Source organism: Leptonychotes weddellii, chromosome 4, assembly GCF_054177405.1.
Source record: "Leptonychotes weddellii isolate Sample4059 chromosome 4, ASM5417740v2, whole genome shotgun sequence".
NCBI lineage: Eukaryota > Metazoa > Chordata > Mammalia > Carnivora > Phocidae > Leptonychotes > Leptonychotes weddellii.
Window position 1 is genome coordinate 114992412 of NC_138372.1, and position 6000 is coordinate 114998411.

The window sequence follows — 6000 nt, forward strand, 5'->3', positions numbered from 1 at the left end:
AATAAACAAATAAAATCTTTAAAACAAACAAACAACTATCCCTGTGTACAACTGAAAACATACTAACTCTTTCCCTAGAAGAGGTTCAAAGTCCTTGGATCATGTTCACTCTTTTCCTTGATATCTGATAACTTAAATACTATAATGTAAAGTTAACAATCCTTAAATACTATGATGTAAAGTCATATACATCTTATATAATAAGGGAATAGAGAGGGAGGAAAAAACATATAGACACATGCACATATACATACGTACACACACAGCATACTCATAACAAAATAAGGAAGAAATACTTGTAACAATTATGGTCTTCATTCTGTAACTGGTCACATGGTTATAACTGATAATAATAACTACCTTCTTCTACTACCCATTCCATATTCTTTTTGCCCTCCTCGAGCACCTTGGTTGGTTATAGTTCTTTACCCAGTAGGGTGTCCCAAACCTTCATTCATGAAGAATCTGGGCCATTAACAGTCCTGCCAGAATTAGATCATTGTAGTTTTCCATTGACTTTAATCCAGGGTGTAGTGCTAAGTGAAGCCCTAAGGGACCTCCTGAATTTCAGATATACTCTTCCTGATCTCCATCGTGTGGTAAGCCACCCAACTTGCCCTTGGCAATCAGGATCAATGCGTTAGCCAGCACAGTAACTCCCTTCTTTGCCTGTTAATTCAGAGGAAAGAGAAGCCCAAAGTGGCCAGGTGGCAGTCTCTGTAATCATTGCTGTGTCTTCTGATGCAAGCAGTCCTCCCTTTGGAACTAAGACCTCTATTTTTTTTTTCAAATATTTTATTTATTTATTTTTGAGAGAGAGAGGGAGTGCACAGGCGAGGGTGGGGGGATGGGCGGAGAGGCAGAGGGAGAGCAGACGCCCCGCTGAGCAGGGAGCCCGATGTGGGACTAGATCCCAGGACCCTGGGATAATGACCTGAGCCAAAGGCAGATGTTAACTAGCACCCAGGCACCCCTGGGACTAAGACCTGTAGACAAGCAGAGCATAAGGTCACATGAACAGAAAGCAAAATTTTTGCTACTGGATCACTGGGTTAGTATTAAGTGCTGTCACTCCAATTTTTGTCTCTTGATTCCTGGACCCATATTCTTTTACAAAATTTGGAAAGAGATAGTGCTCCTTGGCAAAGTAGTCCATGATGGTAGTTTTGGCAGAAGCACTGCATGTAGGGAAGTCACATCCACATCCAGAGTGTCTAGTCCATTAAGAACAAATGTTGCCCCTTCCATGATGGAAATGGTCAAATGTAATCAACCTACCACCAGGTATCTGACTGATCACCCTGGAGAAGGGTGCCATAGAGGGGATTCAGTGTTGGTCTCTGCTGCTGGCAGATTGGGCACTCACTGAATCCCCCTCTATGGCTATGGATTTTGCTTCCTGTTCATGTGACCTATGACTACTTTGCCAAGGAGCACTACCTCTTTACAATATTTTGTAAAAGAATATACCTAGCACTGAAACAGTTGTTATGACAGCCTAACTCGACTTTCTTTTGTGGCCAAAAATCTAGCACTTTATTAGCAATACAGCAGCTTAATAAATTTGCTGTAAATGCAAAGAGGAAGTCTTATTCAGAGATCACTATTAGTTATAAACATACTGTCAGCAATGTGCTATATATATCTGTAGCACTAAAGTGAGTATTATATTCGGTGTACTTTCCATCAGTGTCCATAATGGGATATCAGTGTCAGGTTGAAAAGTTTTAGAGCCCCCGGCATAATTTCAGGATTTCTTTATAGTTGAAATTTGTAGGATTTGTGTAGAATTTTGGAGGATTTCATAAAGACCAAGACACCCAGATTCTTTACTGAACAAATTCTAGTGCATTTGATTTCACTGCTGACTTTTTCTTTTTATCATTTAAAGGCTTTTATTTATTTGACAGAGACACAGCGAGAGCAGGGGGAGTGGGAGAGGGAGAAGCAGCCTTCCCGCGGAGCAAGGAGCCCCATGTGGGGCTCAATCCCAGGACCCTGGGATCATGACCTGAGCCGAAGGCATAAGTTTAACAGCTGAGCCACCCAGGCGCCCCACTGCTGACTTTTTCTTGACTTTTACTAGGTTAATCATATGTTAAATTTTAAGTATGAACATTTTTGCAATTCTTTACGTTTTTTTTTAAGTTTTATTTATTTAAGTAATCTCTACACCCCATGTGAAGCTTGAACTCACTGACCCCAAGATCAAGAGTCACATGGTCTTCTGACTGAGCCAGCCAGACACCTCTTTAAAAAGTTTTAATTTTCAGTCTCCTCACTCTTAAAATAATTTTTTTTAAAGATTTTACTTATTTATTCATTTTAGAGAGCCAAACAGGGGGAGGGGGAAGGGCAGAGGGAGAGGGAGAGAGAATCTCCAGCAGACTCCATACTGAGCGCAGAGCCCCACAAGGGGCTTGGGGCTCGATCCCAGGACCATGAGACCATGACCTTAGCTGAAACCAAAAGTCGGAAGCCCAACCAACTGAACCACCCAGGCACCCCTAAAATAATGTTTTTTAAATGAACTAAAATGGTATATTTTACATAGTATATTTTAAATAAATAGTAAATGATTTTTTTTCAATAACATCTATTTTTAACCACTGTGCTATTACGTATAATCTGCTTTTTTTTTTAAATTTGTCATTTTTTCTTCCCTTTAATACATTATTGTGATATTCTTAACTATATTTTAATTCTATTTTGGAATGGTTATGCTTTCTTCATGAGACACTCTTTTATTTTGCTCTTTTTCCCTTCCCTACAGATTGTTTATATTCTACTCTTGGTCTGTCCTATTGGCTTTTTCTCCTGTATTTTTGTTGCTTATTTACCTTTAATCTAACTCTGTAACTATCTTTTCCTATAATTCTGAATAATTTAAGTATCATCTATCAAAATGAGGTCTTTTTTCTATCTTTTATACCATGTTTAACCAATTTTTGTTATTTCAAGGCACCCTCAAATTTGACCTCAATTTCAAACCCCATTTGCTATTGATATAACTGTGATGTTTGTCTACATCCCACTTTCCTATAATTTCTAATTATTACATTTTAAAAACTTGATTTAGGGGCTCCTGGATGGTTCCGTCAGTTAAGCATCTGCCTTCGGCTCAGGTCATGAACTCTGGGTCCTGGGATCAAGCCCTGCATTGGGCTCCCTGCTCAGCAAGGAGTCTGCTTCTCCCTCTGCTGCTCCCCACTGCTTGTGTGCTCTTTCTCTCTCTCTCCAATAAATAAATAAATAAATAAAATCTTTAAAAATTTTTTAAAAATAAAAATTTGATTTAGATAAAATGTGATAAAAATATATTCTTAAAGATTTTGTTTAATTATTTGAAAGGTGGGGTGGGGAGGGACAGAGGGAGAGAATTTCATGCAGACTCCAGATGAGTGGGGAGCCTGACGCGGGGCTCGATCTCACAACCCTGAGATCATGACCTGAGCCAAAACCAAGAGTAGGATGCTTGACTGGGGCCACCCAGGTGCCCCCAAAATATATTTTATTAATAAGCTTGAAATTAGATTTTAAGATATTCTCTCTTCAGAGGAAGCCTGTACATGCCCCTAGCACAGTACATACGGCACTTCACCATATTTCCTAAAGTACCTTGTCTCCTACTACTGGGTCATAAGCCCCTTGAAAGCAGGAAGTGTATGTAAATCTCTAGTGTCTGGCATAGAATAGGTTTTTAATGAATGAATAATTAATTAATTAACGAGAACAGGTAGTTGTACAATTTCACTGGTCCTGTCCAAAAAAACACTTCACCTAGCTCCAAATGACACCAAATAAAATTTCTTTTATAAAGGTCAAAACTTGTAATTTCCCAATTGGACTTATTTTGCAGCAAAAATATCCTTAGAAAAACGCATTCGTTTTAACCTATTCATCCCAGGCAGAAGTTGTCAATCTTGGTTAAAGATGAGACTCATGTCCCCATCTCAGTAAAAATAAATTAGGAGCTCCCCAGGTGATTCTAAAGTGCAGGCAAGTTTCAGAGCTGCTACTTTAAGATACACATAACGTGGTGCAGCTTCTAAGGAGCAAGAGAAGGAGAAAAATAACATTCTTAATGACCTGTGGCAGAGAATTCTTCTTCTTTTTTTTTTAATGTTTCAAGCTTTTATTTAAATTCTAGGCAGAGAATTCTTTACTGGGGGAAAAGGAGTGGTAAGTTTGAGAGAAGTCCAGCTCTTTCTTCAGGAGGGCTGGGAGGGAAATACGGATTTTTAAAAGCAACTATTGTCTTCAAAAATTAAAAGGAAAGATTCTAAGTACTTTCTAAAGAGGCAAACTTTGAAGAGGAAAGAATTTAAAATTTAAATTTAAAAATGAGGTCAGAGATTCCAACAAATGCTAATAAAAGGGCCCTTTGAGTTTCTTGGGCTTTTTACAAAAATATTCCACAGGCTCGCAAACACAGCACATGTATTGGGTATACAGACTAAGAGAAACACATAAAGAAGAACAAAAGTTGACACAGAGAAACTTGACCAAAGGAAAACTGTTTTAAAGAATTAGTGGTCCCAGGGCTGCCTGGGTGGCTCAGATGGTTAAGCGTCTGCCTTGGGCTCAGGTCATGATCCCGGGGTCCTGGGATCGAGCCCCACATAGGGCTCCTGGCTCAGCGAGGAGCCTGCTTCTCCCTCTCCCTCTGCCTCTCTCCCTGCTCATGCTCTCTCTCTCTCTCTCTCTGTCTCTGTATCTCTGTGTCTCAAATGAATAAATAAAATCTTAAAAAAAAAAAATTCGTGGTCCCAGGTAGGCGTCTATATTATAATTGCAATGGCATTAAAGCTATATGTGGATATGGGTGAGGGAATTTAAACAATTGGGATGTTTCAGTGTATTGGACTTGAAGCCTAAAGTTCTAGTTTCTGCTTTGTTCCTCGTTTGGGGTACTATTTTTTTTAAGCATTTATTTTTTCAAGATTTTATCTATTTATTTGAGAGAGAGAGAGAGAGCATGGGGGGGCAGAGGGAGACACAGACTGCCCCCCCCACTGAGCAGGGAGCCCAATGCAGGACTCAATCCTAGGACTCCAGGATCATGACCTGAGCCAAAGGCAGCCGCTTAGCCAACTGAGCCACCCAGGCGCCAGTTTGGGGTACTTTTTTAGGCTGGTCTCTTCACTTCTCTGGGGCTCAGCATCCTCAGCTACAAAATGAAGGATTTGAAAGCTGGAACTACATGGGTACTTCCCACAAAGCTTCTCTAACAGACTAAACATGCACCCCCCAGGCTCAGTGTGGGGGTAGCCTGAAGCACCCCAAGTCCGAATCTTTTTAAAGTCTCCTGTTTTGTCTTAAAAGTTTATGTCCTGGTATATGCATGACATCTCAATAAAACCATTTTTTTTTTTTAAAGTTCATGTACTTTTTATCCCTTACTATTCTTTTTGTGTGTTTCCCTTTAAATACATTTGAGCTTGTATTGTATATAAAATTTATATTCTGCTTAGTTCACTAAGTATTATATCTTCACATTTTACATGTGTCCTTAAAAACACTGTTACTTTACTTTTAATAGCTATACAATATTCAGTCACCTGGCTGTACTATAATGTATTGACCAGCTCCTAATTAGGGGTATTCATGGTACAGCACGGTACGTTTTCGCCATCATACTCCCTTAATTCCTCCTGCTTGATTCCATGTAAAGGCTGAGATTGCTTTATAGTTTCTAACTGAATCCTCTGAAGTGTGAAGATTATAGGATGAAAATCATTTTTTTCCTCTTATTACCGCAGTGTATTAAACGGTGTCTTGGTGACGTAAGTTGTACTTTATTCTTTAAGATCCCACCGCTAAAGAGGGAAAAAAGCAACTAACATTTACTGAAGGTCTCTCCATACAGGGTCTTTTGTAAAGGTTATCACAGGTCATCCACCTGGTAAGGTAATGATTCTATCCCACTTCATGTAATAATAAGCTGAGGCTCAAAGGAACTGCTTAACTGGCTAATGATGTGGAATACAAAGGTTTAAA